The 24,049-nt window shown below is 39.5% G+C and overlaps 1 pseudogene; it reads left to right on the forward strand.

The window, feature by feature from the left end:
• LOC122749376 overlaps nt 1-22,965 on the forward strand; it is a 32,535-nt pseudogene extending 9,570 nt beyond the window's left edge.
• Nucleotides 22,966-24,049: the final 1,084 nt, after the last annotated feature.

Below are 24,049 nucleotides of genomic sequence, written 5' to 3' on the forward strand. Positions count from 1 at the left end.
GACTCTAAGCCCAACACTCTATTTAATATATCACCAAGCTGTCCATTTAAAAAATTAAGTCAGGGGGCAGCTAGGTGGCGCAGTGGATAGAGCACCAGCCCTGGAGTCAGGAGAACCTGGGTTCAAATCTGGCCTCAGACACTTAACACTTACTAGCTGTGTGACCCTGGGCAAGTCACTTAACCCCCCAATTGCCTCACTAAGAAAAAAAAAATTAAGTCAGTAAAAGAGATTAGATAGGGGCAGCTAGGTGGTGCAGTGGATAAAGCACCGGCCCTGGATTCAGGAGTACCTGAGTTCAAATCTGGCCTCAGACACTTGACACTAGCTGGGTGACCCTGGGCAAGTCACGTAACCCCCATTGCCCCGCAAAAAAAAAAAAAAAAAGATTAGATAAACAAGATCTAGACACAATACAATAGTCCAGTGTTTGATCAATTTAACAGTATAAATGACTAGGGTAAAGACTCCCTATTTGACAAGAACTCCTAAAAAATTGAAAAGCTAGCAGAAATTTAGTTTATACCTGTTCTTATATAATATACTACAATAAGTTCTAAATGGATAAGCAGGTTTAACATTCATCAGTAATATCAGAAAACAAGATATAGAAGAATGGAAGAAGATATCTTTCCCAACTATTGTTATGGGACGAATTCATCACCAGACAAAGGAAATAAGGTGATTACAAATGGCAAAGTTGATAATTACATAAAATTTAAAAGTTTTGGCACAGACAGAATCAATACACCTTGAATAAGAAAGGAATCAACTGGCAGAAAAATCTTTACATCAAGCATTCTGATAAAAATATGATATTCATGATATATAGAAAATTGGCACAAATGAATAAAACCAAGTAAAAGTCATTCCGCAATAGATAATTGGGCAAAAAAAACCCCACAGTTTTTAAAATACAAAATTCAAGCTATAGATGACCATATGAAAAATATCTTCAAAGCACTCCAAATAAGAAAATTGTAAATTAAAACAAATTTATACCAATCAAATTGAAAAAGATGAAGTTTTGAAAGGACTGTGAGAAAATAAGCATAGATTCACAGTTACTGGAAATGGATTCGGCCATCCTACAAAACAGTTTAGAATTATTTTTTTAAAGTTTCAAAACTATACCACAAGTAAAAATATACTCCAAAGAGGTGGGTGAGAGAAAGGCCCCCATATCCATTGAACCACTTTTACGGTGGAAACAAGCCCTTTAACTAAATGGCTAAAGAAATTGTGGTTTATTATTATGGTGAAACATTATTTTACTATAGGGACAGGGATGAGACCTGTACTTTACTGGTTTAGGGAACTGACTAATAAAGCAACTCTTTCAATCTATGTAGATGGGACTTTCTCTGCAGTTTAAGTCTTAGAGAGTTACACAGAGCACAGAGAAGTGACATTCCTTCATACAGTCAGTATGTCAGACGTAAGACTTGAAACAGCTCATCTTCACCTTATATTAAAATAAGGTCAAAATGGGTACATGATTTAGACATAAAAGGTGATACCATAGGTAAATTAGGAGAGAAAGGAATAGTTTACCTCTCAGATTTATGGAAAGGAGAACAGTTTATAATCAAACAAGAGATAGAGAATATTATGAAATGCAAAATGAATGATTTTGATTACATTAAATTTAAAAGGTTTTGTACAAACAGAAGCAATTCTTCCAAAATTAGAAGGGAGGCAGAAAGCTGGGAAACAATTTTTATAGCCAGTATTCCTGATAAAGGCCTCATTTCTAAAATATATAGGGAATTAAATCAAATTTATAAGAATCCAAGTCATTTCCCAATTGAGAAATGGTCAAAGGATATGAACAGGCAGTTTTCTGATGAAGAAATCAAAGCTATCTATTCCCATATGAAAACCAAAATTGCACATTTTACCTTCTGTGAACCTCTCTATCTCTTGTTTGATTACACACTCTTTCCTTCTCCATAGATTTGACAGGTAATTTCTTCAATACTTCTCTGTTTATGATGTCACTCTTTATGTCAAAATCACATACCCATTTGAAGCTTGTTTTGGTGTACAGTGTGAGATGTCTGTCCAAACCTAATTTCTATCAGACTGCTTTCCAGTTCTCTTAACAGTTTTTGTAAAATTGTGAATTCTTGCCTGATTAGCTAGCATTTGGGGGTTTATCAAACAGGCTACTGTGCTCATTTACTTCTGTATTATATCATGTACCTAATCTGTTTCACTGTTTGACATCTCTATTTCTTACCCAGTACCTAATTGTTTTGATGACTACAGCTTTTTTTTTTTTTGAGATCTGTTACCTTCCCACAATAGGCACTCTTCCTTCCTACTTTTTTCATAAATTGTCTTCATAGTCTTGACCTTTTATTCCTCTAGATAAATTTTTTATTATTTTTTTCTAGATCTACAAAATAATCCTTTGGTAGTTTAATTGGTATGGCACTGAAGAAGTAAATTTAAGTTAGAAAGTATTGTCATTTTTATTGTACCAGTTTGGCCTACCCACAAGCAATTATTTCTCCCATTACTTTGATCTGTATTTGTATAAGCAATGTTTTGTAGCTGTTTTTTATAGTACCTATGTGTGTCTTATCATATAGATTCCCAAATATTTTATACCATATGTAGTTATTCTAAATAGAATTTTACTTTCTATGTCTTCCTGCTAGATTTTGTTAGAAATACACAGAAATGGGGTCAGCTAGGTGGTTCAGTGGATAAAGTACTGGTCCTGGATTCAGGAAGACCTGAGTTCAAAACCTGCCTCAGACACTTGACACTTACTAGCTGTGTGACCTGGGCAAGTCACTTAACCCTCATTGCCCCGCAAAAATTTAAAAAAAGAAATAGAAATCTATTCTATTTCTGTGTTTACTTTATATCCTGCAACTTTGCTGAAGTTGATGATTGTTTAGGTTAATTTTTAGTTGACTAGTTTGACTAGTTTAGGTTTTTGGTTCTCTAAGTAAACCATTATATCATCTACAAAAAGTGATAGTTTTATTTCCCATTTGCTGATTTTTATTCCTTTAATTTCTTTTTCTGATCTTATTGCTATAACTAGCATTTCTAGTACAATATTGAATAGAAATGGTGATAATGAATATCCTTGCTTTACCCCTGATCTTACTGGAAAGGCTTATTCCTATTACAGATCATTCTGGCTCTTGGTCTTAGATAGATACTACTTTTGTTAATGAAATATTTGGTATTTCTATGCTTTCTAGCATAACCTAAGTCCCAAAGATCATTGGTGTGGGACTCTCTCCTCATTGGTAGACATCAATGCCTTGGGGGCAGCTAGGTGGTGCAGTGGATAGGGCACCCGCCCTGAAGTCAGGAGGACCTGAGTTCAAATCCGGCCTCAGACACTTAACACTTACTAGCTGTGTGACCCTAGGCAAGTCACTTAACCCCAATTGCCTCACAAAAAAAAAAAAAAGAAATCAATGCCTTGCATCTGCATGAAGGGTGGGGCAAAGTTGTCAAGAGCCGGAGAGAGGAGAGGTTTGCTCTTCTTTGAACTGAAGTCTTTTTGACCTTTATTCACATCAGTCTTGGAGTCTCTTCAGGCTTGAGGAACTTCTGGCTTCCAGCTTCAAGAAAAAAAAAAAGATAGATGATGCCAATCCCATTTCAGGTTGCCAAAAGGAAAGACTCTAGAAAGAAGCTGACATGAAAGGGACTGGCAGTCTTTATCATGTCCCTATTCCCAGCTTGCTGCACTAGAGACTTCAAGGAGCTTCCCCTTGGGTGAAATCTAGGAATCTGTCTCAGTTAAGAAGAATTATTTTACTCCCGATGAGAGATCTCTGTGTTGTTTGGCACATATTCTCCTATGTGTACTTTTGCTGGTTTTCTGTTTTACTATCAACTTAAATAAATAGATTTCTTGGCTACCCATTATGTTTGTTCATTTTGGAAGGTGGAAAAGAAGTCAAGCTTGGATATAAAACGTGGGTACTACTTCCTGCACTAATGAAGCAGCAATCAGAAGTTAACATGAACCTGAAAACTACACTCCTAGACTAATAATATTTAAAGGAGCAGATAGATAGAATTCTAGCTCAGTATCCCCTCTCTCTGAAGAAAGCAGAGTGGCCAAGCTGCTGGTCCCAGCCTCCTGCTTCCCATCCTGGCAGGAAACAAAGACTCCCTTGGAAAAAGGTAGAGGAAAAGAGACTGGAGATGTCTATTCTGCCTCCCTTCTAGACACATGATGGCACTCCCATGCTACACAGGGACAGCCCTTTCTAGACTAATTTTAAAAACAAACAGGAATAGGTATTGTATCTTGTCAGAAGCTTTTTCTCCAGCTATTGACATAGTCATGTCATTTTTGTTCTTTTATTTGGTCAGCTATGTTTATAGTTTTCTTAATATTGAACTTAGCCTTGTGCTTGGTATAAATCCAGGTTGATTGTGGTATAGTCTTTTCTATTTGTTGCTGTAGTCTTGTTGCTAATATTTTGTTTAATTTTTTTGCATCAATATTCATTAGAAATATTGATTTATAGTTTACTTTCTCTGTTTTGAGTCCCTCTGGTTTAGGGATCAAGACCATATTTGTGCCATAGAAGAAATTTTGTAGGGCCCTCTTCTTTTCATTTTTTTTTCAGTCTATGGAGTATTGGAATTAATTGTTCTTTAAATATTTGATAGAACCCCCTTGTATGTTCATCTGATTCTAGGTGTTTGTTTTTTTCCTTTGGGGGTTAATTAAAGCTTGTTCAATTTCTTTTTTCTAAGATAGGATTATTTAATTGTTCTGTTTCTTGTTTTGTTCATCTGTGTAATTTACATTTTTTGTAGCTATTCCTCCATTTCATTTAGATTGTCAGGGTTTCTTTTGTTTTGTTTTGTTTTGGGGTTTTTTGCGGGGAAGTGAGGATTAAGTGACTTGCCCAGGGTCACACAACTACTTAGTGTCATGTGTCTGAAGTCAAATTTGAACTCAGGTCCTCCTGAATCCAGGGCCGGTGCTTTATCCACTGCACCACCTAGCTGCCCCCATATTGTCAGTTTTATTGGCATACACTTGGGTGAAATATCTCCTGATAATTTCCTTTATTTACTTTTCATTGGTTGTCAACTAGTTTTTTAATTTTTGATACAGGTAATTTAGTTTTGTCTTTTTTATCACTAGCTAATTGATTATTTTATTGGGTTTTTAAAACTACTCCTAATTTTATTATTTAAATTTTTTTCTTAATCTCTCATTACATTTTCAGGATTTCAGGGAACATTTTTTTTAACTAAGGGAAGAAAAGTTAAGTGTCTACTAGAGAGTAAGTAGTAGATAATTGTTTTAATCATCCAACTGGCCAAGCGATGCCACTCCACAGTTTATTTGAGAGGTTTTAATTTGTCGATTTTCTAGGGTTTTTTAGTTGCATGTTCAATTCATTGATCTTCTCTTTCTTTCATTGATGAAAATGTTTAGAGATATAAATTTTCCCCTAACTACTGATTTGGTCATATCTCAGAGATTTTGTTATTTTGCCTTAATATTGTCACTTAGTGTTGAGATCCTACTGTGTTTATACATTACATTTTTTTAAAAAGTTTGACTTGATATATTAAAATGCAGTCTTAAAGTTCTCTTAAATAAGGAGTCACTTGCATATAAGAACAAACAAAATTCCTTAATAAGGGGCAGGTAGGTGGCACAGTGGATAGAGCACTGGCCCTGGATTCAGGAGGACCTGGGTTCAAATCCAGCCTCAGACACTTAACACTTACTAGCTGTGTGACCCTGGGCAAGTCACTTAACCCCAATTGCCTCACAAAAACAAAAAACAAAAAAACCAATTCCTTAATAAATACAGCTACCACCCCCAGCCCAGGAGGACTCCTTCCCAGAAAAGAATCTCAGGGAAATCCTGGGTTCAGGAAAAATACATTTAATTCTTAGAGAGTCTGACCTCTAAAAGAGTGATTAGACTTTTTTTTTTTGGCACTCTGACTGATTGTCCTCTGCAAGAAGTCTAAAGCTTAGCTTCTTAAACTATGGGTCACAATCCATATGGGGTTGCATAACTGAATGTGGGGGTCATGAAAATTTTGGCAACATTAAAAGGTTATGGGAGGCAGCTAGGTGGCGCAGTGGCTAGAGCACTGGCCCGGAATTCAGGAAGACCTGAGTTCAAATCCGGCCTCAGACCCTTGACACTTACTAGTTGTGTGACCCTGGGCAAGTCACTTAACCCTCACTGCCTCACATACACACACACAAAAAGGTTATGTATACCTATTTTATATATACATGGGTATATACATGGGGTATATACATGACCTGGGGTGATGTAAAAATTTCTCCAGTGAAAAGGGGTTGCAAGTGGAAAAAGTTTAAGAAGCCCTGGTCCAAGGAAGAGCTGACAGAGAGTCTCAAGAAACTGGCCCCCAAAAGGAAAAGAATCTTTCTCTTCTCCTTTTATAGCCGACTGAGTTGGCAGTTTTTCCTGACTCAGTCATCATACTTTTTTCTTCCACCAGACTTATATTTTCTCTGGCGTAGAGAGCTCTCAGTAAAGAAACTCCCTCTGACAATGGTCCTGCAGATCAGCACTTGTTCTACAACTTATAATTTGAAAATTACTTAGAATACTATAAGGTTAAGTGACTTGCTCAGGATGATACAATGATGGTGTCAGAAGCAAGACTTGAACCCAGGTTTTCCTGAAGCCAAGGCCAAGCAGACCTGTAATTTCATCAGTTTTAGGAAGTCCCAATGAGGAAATTCCCTCTTTCCAGACACATTACTTTCTCTGCAACTTATAGTCTAGATGCCTGGGAGCCCGGTGATGTAGTTCTAGTTTAGATGGATGCATGGAAATTACAAAGAATCTCATCTCCCACTGTTAGTCTAGCAGTGATTTAGAAAGAGCACTACATTGAGCAATAATAAGAAATTCAAAGAAATCTAACTCTGGGCTTAATGAAAGGATAACCAGAAGCTATGAACATTGGAAGAGGGGTATTGCCAAAGAAGACAGCACGAACTCAAGTAAACAGTCTAGAAGCCACTAACATGGTAGTTGCTGAAAGCACTTTAAGCACAAAAATGAAAGTAGGAAGTAGAACATGTCAGTGCCCTGACCAGGGGAGCCTCAAAAGGCACAGAAGAAGCAATGCTCTGTCTAGGAAAACCCCAGGAAGGATGTGATCCATGGCAGCACCCTTACTGAGAAAATCCTGGGGAAGAAGTAGGGCAATAGGCCAGGGTAGCACTACGACTAAGAAAGCCTCAGAAGATACAGAAAAGGCAGAACCCAAATCAAGAAAGCTTCATAGGGGATAGAAGAATACCCAGTGCCTGGATCAGGGACAGCCACACACACAGATATCTGACCAGGGACAATAAAACCTGTCTGTGCTCTGAGTGAAGGCACATCAAGGGAAGTGAAAGACAACAGTAAGGACCAAGGAAAACGAGGTCAGGACCTAACAGGTATTGATTGACTACCCAACTAACTGTGTGAGAGAAAGTAGAGTCTGGCACCAGCCCTAAATAGTAAATCAAGAATTGAAGCTAGGGGTGGCTAGGTGGTGTAGTAGATAGAGCACCGGCCCTTGAGTCAGGAGGACCTGAGTTCAAATCCGGCCTCAGACACTTAATACTTAGTAGCTGTGTGACCCTACACAATTCACTTAACCCCAATTGCCTCACCAAAAAAAAAAATTTAAGCTAGAGAAATTAGTAAACAGAAAAAGATACCAAATATTGTGAAGAAATATCATGAGGTAAGAATCATCCAAGAAGAAAACCCAGAAGAAAAAGAATAACAACATAATTACAACAAGAAACTCAGAGGGGGTAGGGCCTAGATAGTGGAGAAAAGCTAGGGACTCTCCTGAACTCACCCAAATTCCCCTCAGAACAACTTTCAATAATGCCTCAAAACAAATTCTGGCTTGGCAGAACCCACAGAAATACAGGGTGAAAAAATTTTCCAAGTCAAGAAAACTTAGAAGATCTGCAGAAAAAGCCTATCACACTGAAGTAAGAGTGGAGCACAATCCAACCCACACCCTAGTGAATCAGCAGCAGGCTTTGAGGGTGACCGAATCAGCTGAAGCAGCAGTGGCTTCTGGAGCTCTCATCCCATAGATGGTAAGAGGTTGGACAAATGGTCATAAGGAGATTATAGTGGTCATTTTGTTGGCACTGGGTGCAGGACTCTATGCATTGTCAGTATGCAGATCCCAGTCATAGTCCCATGTGGGTCATAGTCCTAGGGTAAGGAGGAACACTAACACACCAGAGCTTGCAGCCACAAGAGAGCAAGCAGCCTGGTCACAATTCTACATCAGAAAAGAGTACTTGTGGTCACTCACAGACCAGAACACAGGCCAGGAGAATAGTAAACACACCTGTCCTTAGATCACACCACCTTGGAAGAATTGAAAACTCAGAGACCCACAGAACTAGTTCTGAAAACAGAATCACAAAAAACCTGAAGTTTGGGAGAGGGACAGTATGCCCTCCATCCCGGGACTAGAACCCACCTTTAACATAAAGTTCAAAGTCAAGAAATAGGCTAGAAAAAGATGAGCAAACAATGACAAAAAGGAATCTGACAGGGAAGATCAAAACGTAAACTCAAAAGAAGACAACAAAGTCAAAACTGCTATATCCAAAGCTGCAAAGAAAAATCTAAATCATGCCAAAACTCAAAAAGCATTCCTGAAAGAATTCAAAGAGGATTTAAAAATCAAATAAGAAAGGCAAAGGAAAATTTGGGAAAGGAAATGAGAGTGATGCAAGACAATCATGAAAAAAGAGTCAACAGCTTGGTAAAAGAAAAAAATATATACTGATGAAAATAACACCTTAAAAAAACAGAATAAGTCAAATGACAAAAGAGGCACCAAAATCTACTGAAGAGAATGCCTTAAAAAGAAGAATCAGGGGCAGCTAGATGGCGCAGTAGATAAAGCACTGGCCTTGGATTCAGGAGGACCTGAGTTCAAATCTGGCTTCAGACACTTGACACTTACTAGCTGTGTGACCCTGGGCAAGTCACTTAACCCTCATTGCCCTGCCGAAGAAGAAGAAGAATCAGCCAAATGGAAAAAAAGATGCACAAAAATTCATCAGAGAAAATAACTCTTAAAAAAGTAGAGCTGGCCAAATGAAAAAGGTACAAAAATGCACTGAAGAAAATAATTCCTTAAAAATTAGAATTGGGCAAGTGGAAGCTAATTAATCTACAAGACATCAAGAAACAATAAAACAAAATGAAAAGAATGAAAAAATAGAAGAAAATGTGAACTATCTCATTTTTAAAAACTGACCTAGGAAATAGATCTGGGAGAGATAATTTTTTAAATTACTGGACTCCCTGAAAGCCATGATTAAAAAAAAAAAAAGCCTACACATCATAGTTCAAGAAATTATCAAGGAAAACTACCCTGATATTCTAGAACCAGAGGGTAAAAAAGAAATCAAAAGAATACACTGATTACCTCCTGAAAGAGACTGCCAAATGAAAACTGCCAAGAATATTATAACCAAATTCCAGAGCTCCCAGATCAAGGAAAAATACATTGCAAGCAGTCAGAAAGAAACAATTCAAATATCATGGAGCCACAGTCATGATTACACAGGGTTTAGAAGCTTCTACATTAAAGGGTCAGGGGGCATGGAAAATGATATTTTGGAGGGTAAAAGAGCAAGGATTACAATCAAGACTCACCTACCCAGCAAAACTGAGTATAATCCTTCATGGGGAAAAAATGGATATTCAATGAAATAGAGGACTTTCAAGCATTCCTAATGAAATAAAAGCTGAATAGAAAATTTGGCTTTCTAATACAATACTTAAGAGAAGCATAAAAAGGTAAACAGGAAAGAGAAATCACAAGGGATTCAATAAGGTTAAACTGTTTACATTTTTATATGGGAAGATGATACTTGTAACTCCTAAGAACTTTATCAATATAAGGGTAGTTAGAAGAAGTATACATAAACAGAGGGCATGGATGTGAGTTGAATATGATAGAATTATCTCTAAAAAAATAAAATTAAGGAGTGAGAAAGAACAATGTACTCAGTGAAGCGGAAAAGGAGAAGTAGAATGGAGTAAATTATCTCACCCTCATAAGGGCTTTTATAATGAAGGGGAAGATGGGGGGAAATGGGGGTGGGGGAAGTACTTGAACCTTATCTTATTGGAGTTGGCTCAAAGAGGGAACAACATACACACTCAATTGGGTATAGAAATCTATCTTACCCTACAGGAAAGTAGAAGGAAAAAGGGATAAGAGAAGGAAGTGGGGTGATTGAAGGGAGGGAGGATTGGGGGAAGTAGCAGTCAGAAGCAAAACACTTTTAAGGATGGACAAGGATAGAGAGAGCAGGATAAGCAGGGAGGACATAGAATGGAAGGAAATACACAATATTCATAACTGCAAAAAAAAATCTTTAAGTTTCTCTGAGAAAGGCCTCATTTTTCAACTATATACAAAACTGAGTTAATTTTTAAAAAATAAGAGCCATTTCCCAAATAATGAATGGTCAAAGGATATGAACAGGGGGCAGCTAGATGGTGCAGTGGATAAAGCACTGGCCCTGGATTCAGGAGGACCTGAGTTCAAATCTGGCCTCAGACACTTGACACTTACTAGCTGTGTAACCCTGGGCAAGTCACTTAACCCTCATTGCCCTGCAAAACAAAACAAAACAAAACAAACAAACAAAGGATATGAATAGTCAGTTTTCAGACAAAGTAATCAAAGCTATCTATAATCATCTGAAAAAAATGCTCTAAATCACTATTTAAAAAAATTTTTTTTTAGTGAGGCAATTGGGGTTAAGTGACTTGCTCAGGGTCACACAGCTAGTAAGTGTTAAGTGTCTGAGGCCGGATTTGAACTCAGGTACTCCTGACTCCAGGGCTGGTGCTCTATCCACTGCACCACCTAGCTGCCCCTCTAAATCACTATTGATTAGAGAAATGCAAATTAAAACAACTCTGAGGTACCACCCCACAACTGTCAGTTTGGCTAATGTGACAGAAAAGGACAATGACAAATGTTGGAGGGGATGTGGGAAAATTGATTCACTAATGTACTGGTCCTGGAGTTCTAAACTGATTAAACCATTCTGGAGAGCAATTTGGAACTATGCCCTAAGAGATAAAGAACCAAAGGCTAAAAAAACCAAAAAGGCTATAAAAACCCTTTGACCTAGCAATACCCCTACTAGGTTTGCATCTGAAAGAGATTAAAAAACAAAAAGGGAAAGAACTTATATGTAGAAAAATATTTATAGCAGTTTCTTTTTTTAGTGGTGGCAAAGAATTGAAAAATGAGAAGCCCATCAATTGGGGAATGCCTGACAAGTTGTATGTTATTGTGATGGAATACTATTATGCTATAAGAAATGATAAGCAGGATGCTCTCAGAAAAACCTTGGTAGACTTACATGAACTGATACAAAGTGAAATGAGCAGAACCAAGAGAAAATTGTACACAGTATCAACAACATTGTGCAACTGTGATAGACTTAGCTCTTTTCAGCAATACAATGATCCAAGACAATGCCCAAAGATTCATGATGGAAAATGCTCTCCACATACAGAAAAAGGACTATGGAATCTAAATGCAGATTGAAGCATACTATTTTCACTTTTGTTGTTGTTTTTTTGTTATTGTTTCTTTCTTGTGTTTTTTTAACCTTTTGTTCTGATTCTTCTCTTACAACATGATTAACGTGGAAATATGTGTAACCTATATTAGATTGTTAGCTGACTTTGGGAGGGGGCAGGGAAGGAAAAGTGGGAGAAAAATTTGGAACTCAAAATCTTACAAAAGTGAATGTTGAGAACTATCTTTACATGTAATTGGAAAAAAATAAAGGTCTGGAAAAAATATTTTAAAAGAAATGCTATAAAGGATAATATCAGGGCAGCTAGGTGGTGAAGTGGATAGAGCACCGGCCCTGGAGTCAGGAGTACCTGAATTCAAATCCAGCCTCAGACACTTAATACTTACTAGCTGTGTGACCCTGGGCAAATCACTTAACCCCAATTGCCTCACTAAAAAAAAAAAAAGGATAATATCACAGAAATATATGATCAGAAAAGGTGGACTGTTTGTGTAGCATGGGTATTGACTGTTGCATTAGTACACATGAAATGTAAAAGACTTAGAAAATCACCAACACTTTGGTTGAATCCTCTGTGCAGGTTTTATGGGAGAATATAAGCAAAGATCAGATAAGATGAGAAGGCACAGATAGGTTCTAATCTGTACCATTACCTATATAGATGTGATCATGGATCCATTAAAGCAATAAAGTACTATTTTAGAGTGTAGGGTATTTTGTCTTGATTCATTGGTTCCCAGAGTACAAATATTTGATAACTGCTATCTTCTCTTAATTCTTCTACTCTTGCTGCTATGCCTCTTTTGTGGTTCAGGCCTTACTTAGGCTGGTCTGGTGGTTTAGACTGGGAATTAAAATAAGTTGAAACACTCAAACTATTTAACATATCATAAAAAGCTTACTTAATATCATATCAAGGATACTCAGGAAAGATTCAGAATTAGTTCAGGTACATGCAGTTCCCCTTCTCTCCATAAAAAAGAAGTCCAGTCAACACAGAGTGTGGTTTCAGATGGATGTGGTAATTCACATGATAATGGGTTATCTCTCTCAACAGCTCATGACCTAGATCCCTCAACCAATCAAGTCTCACAGACAGCTTCCCCGTTTTTTAGGAAAAAAATACCAAAGCCTTATGTAGTAATCCTAGTAGATATAGCTCCTACCACACCCCTCCCCTTGGTGGCAAGGTCCTAAAGCTCTTCTATAGAAACTTCCACCACTTAAATGGCTCTAGAGTTGTTACTTGATAACCCAAACCTCAGAGATTTGAGAAGCGTGACAGAGGCAGCAATGAATGAGTTCAGAGCAAGTAAAAAGGAGGAAGAGGAGCAGGAGGAGGAGGAGGAAGAGAAGAAGAAGGCAACTAAAAAAAAAAAGCAGCAACCAGTATAATGGTCTCCTGAGTGACTGAATATGAAGGAATCCCAGACTTTGTATCCTCCCTTATGAAGGACCAAGTGACAGGACTTCTATGTAGTAGCTGATGTTCAAAAACAGTTCAAAGCAACTTTCCTGATACAAAACACCAGGAACACCTGGACCATAGCACAGATATTTCTGACACAGCTACTATTCTTCATTTCAGTTCCAGATTATCTTTAGCAAAGAGATTGTTATCCTCTTCCATGTAGACTCTCCTTGTTCCAGGGTCACTACTGATGCTTTGTCCTGTACCACCACCAGCTCAGTTTTCCATGGTTCATCAGCCAGGATCTCTTCCTCTTTGTGATTTCTATGAGGGAGAAGGTAAAACTAAATCTTTGTCTCTTTAGAGGCCTCTGCTCAGGGACTCAGGTTTTTCACCAAGTCTACTAAGGAATCTTCTTTCTTACAGATAATTACACATTCTATATCTATAAAATAGTTATGCAAAGACACTTTTATCTCCTCAGTGTTGTTAGAAATTCTAAAAAAAATTCTAAAAAAAAAAATCCATCCCGTGGTTCTTCAAGCCTTTTCTTTGAAGGAACAATTTAGACCATTGCAAGGGAAAGACAACTTGCCAATTGAAAGAGACCTAAGTCATTTTCCCTGAATATATGGAATCCCATGAAGGAGCAAGTAGGTACCTTTCATGTAGGGATGGATTTAATTGATCAAATTGATTGTGAGGCATCCCAAATAACAAGGCTCAGTGACTCAGTTCTTAAGTTTCATTAAAAGACTGTAATGGGGTCGGCTAGGTGGCGCAGTGGATAGAGCACCGGCCCTGGATTCGGGAGTTCCTGAGTTCAAATCCGGCCTCAGACACTTAACACTTACTAGCTGTGTGACCCTGGGCAAGTCACTTAACCCCATTGCCCCGTAAAAAAAAAAAAAAAAAAAAAAAAAAGACTGTAATGGCCACAGGGAGAACACCAAAAAGGAGAAAGGTGTCTCGGTTAGGGAGATGGAAGTGGTTATATTTATAGTGGAAAGTATAGGTTATTTCCTCATTATCTTAATCTCCTGCTTGTGGGAGATTCATATCCTATTTTGGGAATCTTAGGGTACTATGATGTCCCCTAAGGTGGGTACCTTTCTCACTAGGGGTCTGTTTTGAGGGTTTAAACATCATAAGGTGAACTTAAGAACACACATGTTCATAAAACATGTTTAGACTTATCAGACCCCAAGGGGTCTCTCTGTTTAGGATATCTCTTTCTTTAAGATCTGGTTTCTAGGTACAGTTTCTGTTTCCTGTCACCCAGGATTATTAATCCCTGACTACTGTTTCCTTAGGCTTCTATTGATAGTGTTTGTTGATAAAGACTTGAACCTTCTGGTTGATAAGAATTTAGGTCTTAGTTTCTCTGTTAACCTTTCTGACCAGCTTCATTACCTTGAGGCTCAGTCTTCTCTATCCAGGAGATAAATTCCTAGGATGTTGCTGATTCATTGTGAACATGGCTTCTATGAGGTGGAAAACTTCCTGTCTCTCTACAGTTACTCCCTCCCCCTCATCCTCTGCCCAAGATTCAGGGGTATAATGATAAAACTGATATTTCTCCATATTGGTCTTTCAGAGATAGGTGCTCAAATTGGCATAAAGAGCCCAATTACGTATTGGTTGACAGCTGCATCTGGAATCATCTGGGTTTCCCCCATTCACTATATTCCCCAATTGACAAAGTAGGTTGGACCCTGGATTTTTCTTGGGATCTCCTATCTCCTATCCTCATATGGGCTATATCTTATCTCAGTATCTTATTCCATATATCATCTCAAGCTTCTGCCAATATTTTCTTATTTGGTTCAGTGAACATTATATCATCAAGGTAATGGTGGAACCAGTACTCCCAAAAGTGGAGCCTCTTTTGGGTCTCTGCCTACCAGACTGTGGCAGTGTGAGAGAAAGTTTACATAGCTCTAGGAAAGGTTGATGAAGGTATATTGGATGCCTTCTGAAGTGAAAGCAAACTATTTCTGGCTGGACTCAGCCACAGGAATTAAGAAAAAGGCATTTATTTAGTCAAGTGACCAGCCCCATACCACTCACCTAGGGTCTGATCTTTGTGAGAAAATAATTATTAATAGTAAGTGTCTTTGGGGAACCCAGATCAATTTTAGCCTTGTAAAAAAATTTAACTTATTAACTAGCTAATCTAGTCTGAAAAATTATATAATGGTACTTGTACAAAATTATAAGTATATGAAAAATTATAACTTTAGAAAAATTATAATTGGGCTGTAAATCCTGCCTTGGTCACCATTCAAATGTAGGTATATGTTTGCTAACTAGCTGGGCCTAATCTCACTGGGGGTCTAATCCTTGGATTTTTGACTAATCTGTGGATGCTGCCTCTTGCCTTAGGGTATGCTCCAACTTTCTCCAACTTTCACACCACCTAGCTGCCCCTATGTGAAGGATTTTAAATGCTAGACTAAGGAGTTATAAAAGGTTTTTGAGCAAGGGAGTGACATAGTCAGACTGGGTGATAGAACCCTCTCTTTACATAGCCTCAGTCTCCTTAGCATCCTTGTAGCAGCCCCCTTTCTGTCCCTTCTTCTTAATCTTCTGGCCTCCTCCTTCACTACCTTCTAACTGTAAAGCCCTTTCTCACTTTCTCTAGCGTCCTTGTAGTCCTCTGGCACCACGCCTCTCACTTTCTTGCTAGCTCCCCCTGTATATATGTTCCTTCTCTCCCCTCAAACCTCGGCTCCCTGTGCCCCAACACACACCAAGCTAATCTGCTGGCTGCACTAGGGCTGTGCCCAGTGGGGCTCAAGGGGCTGTGCCCCCTGCTGTGAGCCTGGGACCTCCGCATGGGCTATGCTAGGGCCTGGCAGAACAAGCCTGGGATCTCCAGGGCAGCTCCCCTCAGGGTGTAGGGAGCTGGGGTTTATTTTTTTTTCCCCAGCCATCTGACCCGGTGTCCTGAAAAACCCATGGGGCTTTTTTGGCTCAGGTGAAGTGGAGGGGGAGGGGCACCAGTCCCTCACACAGAAAAAACCCCTGAGAGCTTAAGGCTTTTTAATCTTAGCCCAAAGGCAGGGTCCCCAAATTAAAATAAATTTCCACAGCCTGTTATCTCTCTCCCACTTCATAGAGGTCAAATTTTTGGAGGAAGTTTTAATCCTGTTCAGGGTGAACAATAGAAATGGAGAATAGACTCTTTCGTCTAGCTGAGTTGAACTTGATAGCATTAAGCCACACCTATCTGAACTCTGCCTTTGCCCTTCAGGAGGTCTCTCCCATTAGGCTGTGATGTCATCTGTAGAGCTCATTTTAATATGGACCACTCTCAAGTAGAATTGAATGATGCTAGCCAATTATCTTTGATCAGTGTGTAGTGACTCACCTCTATCAAAAGAGGATAAAAGGGGACAGCTGGGTAGCAGAGTGGATAAAGCACTGGCCCTGCATTCAGGAGGACCTGAGTTCAAATCGTACCTCACATACTTGACACTTACTATGTGACCCTGGGGAAGTCACTTAACCCTCATTGCCCTGCTTAAAAAAACCAAGAGGATAAAATCCTCTTGGCTGTCGCCATCTTGGAATACACTCTTGGTTCAGAAAGGCTGTTGGCTGGTGAGTGCTCTCCTCTTAGGACAGGAAAGATTGATAGGACATGTGCTCTCTTAGAGAAATATGGTGCCAGGGCTTTCCTCCTGTTTGTGTTAAATGCCACATGGTCAATACTCTTCTAATATTTAATATTAATTAATAATAAATGATTACTGTCAAAACGGGGGCAATAGGAGCAGCTAGGTGGCACAGTGGATAGAGCACCAGCCCTGGAGTCAGGAGGATCTGAGTTCAAATCCAGCCTCAGACACTTAATACTAGCTGTGTGACCCTGAGTAAGTCACTTAACTCTCACAAAATATCAATTGCCTCACAAAAACAAAAACAAAACAGGTGCAATAGCCATTAATATATAAGGAGTAATATTCTAGAAAACCTTATCTAACCCCCCAATAATTTAACAAATACAATTTGGTGACTACAAAACACATCTCCTTGTTATACCATAATGACAAGGTCAGGAATAGCCTCAGTAATTGGCATGTCAACTCTGAGAATCAGAGCACTACCAACCTGCTGAGAAAGATATTGTAGGGAAGCTCCACCATGAAAAGAAAGCATGTGACTTAGCATCTGGAAGTGACCTTTTCTGGGGTTTTGAAGGTCAGATTGGTGTCAGGAAGTGATGTCTACCGCTGTGGGTCAGTGTTACCAGCCAATTAGCTTAGAGCTGTGTGTGTGGACAGCCCTGTTTCCTGTTTCACAGTGGGTTTCTGGGAGAAGTGGCAGAGAAGCGAGGGTCTTTTCAGTTCCGGACTTGGGGCTTGGTGGAAGAACGGATGCTGGCTCTTAGCTAGAAGAAGGCTGTTTTATCTCTCTCTCTCTCTTCACTAACTTCTAATACACTTTACTTTACTTTAATAAATACTTAAAAAGCTAAACTCTTGCTAAAGCTTCTAATTTAAGGTGACTACTCATTAGATTTTAGACATCACAGCTAGAATTTTAGACCTTACACAACTTTGTTTAGTTTCCTGTAGCCCCTAAAAGCCACCAGGTGCCATCTACCTTCCTTGCTGACCACATGATTATTGTAAAAGAAGTTGGTGTTAGCAAAGTAGTTAGGCCTCCTACATTTCCATGACTAGGGAAGAAATAGTTTTCACCCATCCAAATGATATTGTTTGATATTAACTACATGCAATAACTGTTTCAACTGCAAGGATTTCCATTTGACTCTACCCACAATACCTGGCATAAATGTTGTTGTAAACACCCATATAAATAATAACTCCCAAAAGTTTGTGAAATGTTGTGTGTGGTAGCTGAAGTACCCAGATAGATCTACTGGGGTGTTCCTTGGTAAGATAATAATATACTTGCTAGGGTCTAGCTGAGCAAGAACTTGAGGAGATTCCTTAGGCTTGAGAATGACTGAAGGGTTCTTACTATCTAATACTAAATGTGGTGGTAGTTTTATTAGCAGTCTACTAAGATAGCCATCAATCTTCTTTATCCCCATGTTTCAGGAGCCATGCCCAAAGCTTCTTATGGGAGAGGATGTCCTTCACCCACCTAGCATGGAGACAGGTTCCAAGCCTTCTTCCACCATTCTCAGAGTGCCTATTATAGTGGACAACCATATTTGCCCAGAAGGCCACTATATCTGCTGTGATATTCTTTTCAGGTTTCACCAGTTGATCTGTTTGTGTCTTTATGGGGGTGTGGCAGGGGAGACCCATAACTAAAGCCTGAAGTGCCACCTAATAGGGGGAATCTAATTGCTCTTGATGCTGGCTGGTCATGAGCTATGAGGTCTTTGATGGGAACAGCATGGATCCAGTTTACCAAACCCTTGGCTTTTAGTTATTTCACCATCTTCTTTGGCCTCTTACATAGGGAATTCATCTTTTTTTTTTTTAATTTTGGTGAGGCAATTGGGGTTGTGTCTTGCCCAGGGTCACACAGCTAGTAAGTGTTAAATGTCTGAGGTCGGATTTGAACTCAGGCCCTCCTGAATCCAGGGCTGGTGCTCTATCCACTGTGCCACCTAGCTGCCCCGGGAATTCATCTTTATGGAACTAAGTTTTCACAAGTCACCATCTAAGTGATCTAGAAAGGGACAATAATTAGTCCCGATCTGAAGTCTCTAAATGATCTAATTGACTACAAAAGCAGGTTTCTGGTGAGCTCCTCAAACTGATAATTCCATTGTACCATAGCCTCAGTAACCATTATTCCAGTGACTTTTCAGATTGTTGTTCAGCTTCTCCTGACATACATTGATGATGAAAGACCTTCTCCTAACTGACCTTTGAGATTGTTATTGTTCATTCATTTTAGTCGTACCCTACTCTTAGTGAACCCACTTGGACTTTTCTTGGCAAAGATACTGGAATATTTTGCCATTTCCTTCTCTGGTTCATTTTTTTTTTAATGCAGCTTTTTTTTGGGGGGGTGGGGGTAGGGCAATGAGGGTTAAGTGACTTGCTTAAGGTCACACAACTATTAATTGTCAAGTGTCTGAGGCTGGATTTGAACTCAGGTACTCCTGAATCCAGGGTCGGTGCTTTATCCACTTCACCACCTAGCTGCCCCTCTCCAATTCATTTTTACAGATAAGAAAATTGAGGCAAATGTAGTTAAGTGACTTGCCCAAGGTCACACAGCTGCTAAGCATCTGAGGTCATATTTGAACTCCTGTCTTCCTGACTCCAGGCCTGGAGCTCTATCCAGGGTATCTAGCTGCCTGTTGACCTTTGATGAGATGATAATGAAGTGAACCTGAATGTCTCTTTTAATTGGTCCCTAGTTCTCATCCTCATTCCTCCTCTCATGCTCTTACTTTAGAGCCCTTTTCTTAGTGGGATTCAACACATTTTCCAAGACCTCCATGTTGGAGACTACATTTCCCGTCTGCAACTTATCAGTTTCTGTCCCTATAAGCTTTGTACCTTTGAATTGTGCTATAACCAGGTTCATAAAAAGATTTGTTTTCAGGGGACAATCCTTAAAAATCAAAAGCTCTGTCTCTAGTTGTTCAATGAACACTGTCAGTTTACTTTCCTTTTTCTCATATCGACAAGGCAACTTTCTAGAACTGTTAACAATAACCAGGAAAAGCTTGATGTGGCACTATCTTTATCTTTCATGCCAATCTCCTTTAGTACTGACCAGACTAATCCCATCAATTCAGGGAAAATGCCTTTATAGAGGGAGTTAAGAACCCATTAATAATGGGTTAAACCTGTTAATTCGACCTATGTTGGCAGAAGGGCCTTGGCCACAGAGTGCCACTCTACCATATTTGACCAACCAATCACCCAGTCCTACTCATTGCTCTTCCCTCACTTCCAACACAGTAGCTACAAAGTCATTCTGATCCAATCCTGCCAACTAATGCCAAATGTTGTGGGCCAGGCATAATTTAGACCACTCTAGTGGTTCAGGCTTAGAACTAAAACAAAACGGGGGCAGCTAGGTGGAGCAGTGGATAGAGCACTAGCCCTGGATTCAGGAGGACCTGAGTTCTAATCCCGCCTCAGACACTTGACACTAGCTGTGTGACCCTGGGCAAGTCACTTAATCCCCATTGCCTTGAAAAAAAAAAAAAGAACTGAAACAACTTTTTTTTTTTTTGTGCAGGAAAAGAAACCCAGCGGCCGCCGGGAGATGCAAGCCTGCGGACCCTCGCCCGTGCCGCGGCCCTTGCCCCGATGGGGCTCCTGGAGCGCTGCAAGGAGGACTTCGGCACCGCCGACCTGTACAAGGTGCTGGGCGTGCGGCGGGAGGCCTCGGACGGCGAGATCCGGCGCAGCTACCATAAAGTGTCCCTGAAGGTGCACCTGGATCGGGTGGACGAGGCTGACAAGGAGGAGGCCACCCGACAGTTCCAGATACTGGGCAAAGTCTACGCGGTCCTGAGCGACTCCGAGAAGCGCGCTGTGTAAGATGAGCAAGGGACAGTGGACGAGGAGACTTGACGAGCTCAGCCAGGACGGCGACTGGCTGTCCTACTGGAGGCTGCTCTTCAAAAAGATAACCTTAGAAGACATTAAGACCTTTGAAGAGAAGTTCATTGGTTCTGAAGAGCTGACTGATATCAAACAAGCCTATATGGACTTCAAGGGTGACATGGATCAGATCATGGAGATACACTGCCGAGCCGAGAATATGCAACATCATACAACAGGCCACTGATTCTGGAGAAGTTCCACCCTATAAAGCCTTTCTCAAAGAGTCAAAGCAAAAAATGAATGCAAGAACATGCAACACTTCACAAAAAGAACTTACGTTAAAAGAATACTGAATAAGGATACATTTGTTCAGGTAGATGCAGCCCTGATTTGCTTCCATTTTGAAATCTGTCTTGTCAGAATGGTATGTTTGGTCAGATGGATGTAGTGACTCAAATAGGAGTAGGACATCTGTCAAGTCTAAGGAGGCACTGACCACTCAGGGGCAGGCCTTTTATGCCCTAGGCCACCAGAAAGCTAGAGCCCTGGCCCCTGTGCTAATCAAATCTTGGGGACAGCTTCCCTGCCTTTTAGGGGGAAAAACTAGCCCATCCTATATGTCAGGAACCCGAGTAGATATTGTTGTTGTTTTTTTCTTTTGGGTGCAGGGCAATGAGGATTAAATGACTTGCCCAGGGTCACACAGCTACTAAGTGTCAAGTGTCTGAGGCTGGATTTGAACTCAGGTCCTCCTGAATCCAGAACTGGTGCTTTATCCACTGCACCACCTAGCTGCCCCCTATTGTTCTCATCACAGCCTCCCTCAGTGGAATTTCAGGTGATAGAAGAATAAGTGTGGATAATGTGACTATTACTACAAATCACAGCCAGTATTAAAGACAGAAAGCACCACTCAGTTACAAAACTGCTCTTCCTTGTCTCCTGATTGTATCACTGATGCTGTCAAAAAAGCACCATTAGAAGGACGCATTCTTTGCCCCTTTCCATCCTGGCAATGTGCAGTTGTGGAAAGAGGGTGGAAGCAAGCATAAAGGGGAAAAATGGGGATAAGATGTCATTCCTTCTTCCACGGAAATCCTTTTTTTTTTTTTTTAAATTAAAACTTGTAAAAAGAATGTTATCTTAAACATTGTCTTTTGACAGAGACAAAGAAAAATATGGGTTTACCTCTTCTTTTTTTTTCTTTTTCATCTTGTATAGATTATCTATCTTGTTTTATTGGGAAAGAATGCCTGAAGAAGGTAAAGACCTCAACTCTACATTCTGTAGAAAGCCCAGCATATTGAAGAAATGTATTCTGTGCTGTTTTGGCAGCTGGTTGGTTCATTTTGTTTTAGCACCAAGATAATGAAGCCAAAGGCATGCATTTAGTGACCTTTGGGCCAGTTAACTCCAACTCTGTACTATGGTCATAGCCTGCATAGCTGTGCCTCCCAGGCTGTTATGCAAATACATGCTTAATGGTCACAAGGGGATCTGACAAGAGCGTGGACAGATCAGTGCAAATTCATCATCATTTCTGGAAAAACAACTCAAAGTACAGTCTGATGATTTTTAGGAATAGTATTATATAATTAAATATATATTAAATAATAATTATACAAATTCATTTTTCAGGATATTTTTAAGACATATTGCATTTGTCACTGGACATCTTCAGATCTCAGGTATTCTTTCATAACATATGAGGTAAATTTGCATTAACACAATAACAATACTGCCCATATGATATGTGAGCTCTCCAGCACAGTGCAATAAAAACATGGTACTGATATCCAGAAGACCTGAGTTCAAGTCCAGTCCTAGCACTTTCCTAACAAGCTGGCAGATTTGAGACAATTTCACTTCAATCAGTTTCAGTTTCTTCATCCAAAAAATGGATCACTTGGACTAGATCACATTACAATTTATTCTAGAAGGTAGCCAGGTAGCGTAGTGCATAAAGCACTGGACCTGAGTTCAAATCCAATCTCAGACACTTGACTTACTAGCTGTGTGACCCTGAGCAAGTCACTTAACCCTCATTGCCCCACAAAACACACACACACACACACACACACACACACACACACACACACACACAAACCAATCCATTCCAGCTCTAACATTCTATAATGACATATTCTCCTCAGATAAACAAAACTTCAGCATGTAAAAACAACCCTTGATTTTTTTTCAAAGGAGAACTTTTGATTTGCCTTCAAGTCTAAAGGTAAGGAAATTGTCCTTGTGGAGATACAAGTACATATGATTTATTAGCATTTTAAAGTTTTAATTAGTAATTTTTTTAAACCATGAAGGAGAATTGTATTCCATATTCTAAACTATAATTCCAGAGAAATAAACTTCTAAATGCAATTACTTTGACCTGAGATTCAGAATGATGTTTTTATTAGGTGAAAGAAAATCATTCCAGCTACCCTCATATCTTTTTTGATTATTAAAACTCTGTGTAGGGAGCAGCTAGGTGGTACAGTGGATAAAGCACCAGCCCTGGATTCAGGAGGACCTGAGTTCGAATCTGGCCTCAGACACTTGACACTTACTAGCTGTGTGACCCTGGGCAAGTCACTTAACCCTCATTGCCCTCCAAAAAAAAAATTTAAATTAAAAAAAAAAACTCTGTGTAGGGGCAGCTAGGTGACTCAGTGGATAAAGTACTGGCCCTGGATTCAGGAGGACCTGAGTTCAAATCTGGGCTCAGACATTTGACACTAGCTGTGTAACCCTGGGCGAGTCACTTAACCCTCATTGCCCCACAAAAAAAAACCAAAACCAAAACCAAAAAACCCTCTGTGTTTGGGCATAAGACCAAGTAATTATTTTATTGTGGATAAACCAATTCTGAAAAAGAGTCCTGGGGAGGACATAAGGTAGGTATGTTTATTCTTCTTAAGCTAACATATTTAATGGAACTGGACTGCATCCATTTTTCCATAGGCAACTGCAAATTTTCCTGCATGTAATTTAGGATAAAGGTCATTGGAGATACTTCTTGGAACCACTTAAGAGAGTAAGAATTTCAAGACCTTCAGTTCAAGGAAAGAGAAAATAAACATTTTCTGTGATATAATTTATTCATTCTCTAAACTTCCTAGGGCCTATTTTGCCTTTTGAAAAAAATCACACCTTAAATATGAATATACTTAGACTATGGAACAAAGATCAAGAACCTGAATCTGCTCTATTAGTTATAGTCAATGCTGTTGACTGTATGATTGCCAAAAATAGCACTTATTGCTCTCTGTTATGGGGGGAAATGGGGTAGGGGTTTGGGTTAGGGTTTGGGGTTCTTAAGAATTCCTCTTTAAAGAATTACACCCTCTTGCACAGAAAAGCAGTTAGAATAAGATGGTAGTTTATTTAGGGGGAAAGGAAGGGAAGGGAAGGGAAGGGAAGGGAAGGGAAGGGTTAGGGTTAAGGCAAGGCAAGGCAAGGGTTAGGGTTAAGGCAAGGCAAGGCAAGGCAAGGCAAGGCAAGGCAAGGCAAGGCAAGGCAAGGCAAGAGAAA

This window comes from Dromiciops gliroides, chromosome 3 (genome assembly GCF_019393635.1).
Source record: "Dromiciops gliroides isolate mDroGli1 chromosome 3, mDroGli1.pri, whole genome shotgun sequence".
In the NCBI taxonomy this organism is placed as follows: Eukaryota; Metazoa; Chordata; class Mammalia; order Microbiotheria; family Microbiotheriidae; genus Dromiciops; species Dromiciops gliroides.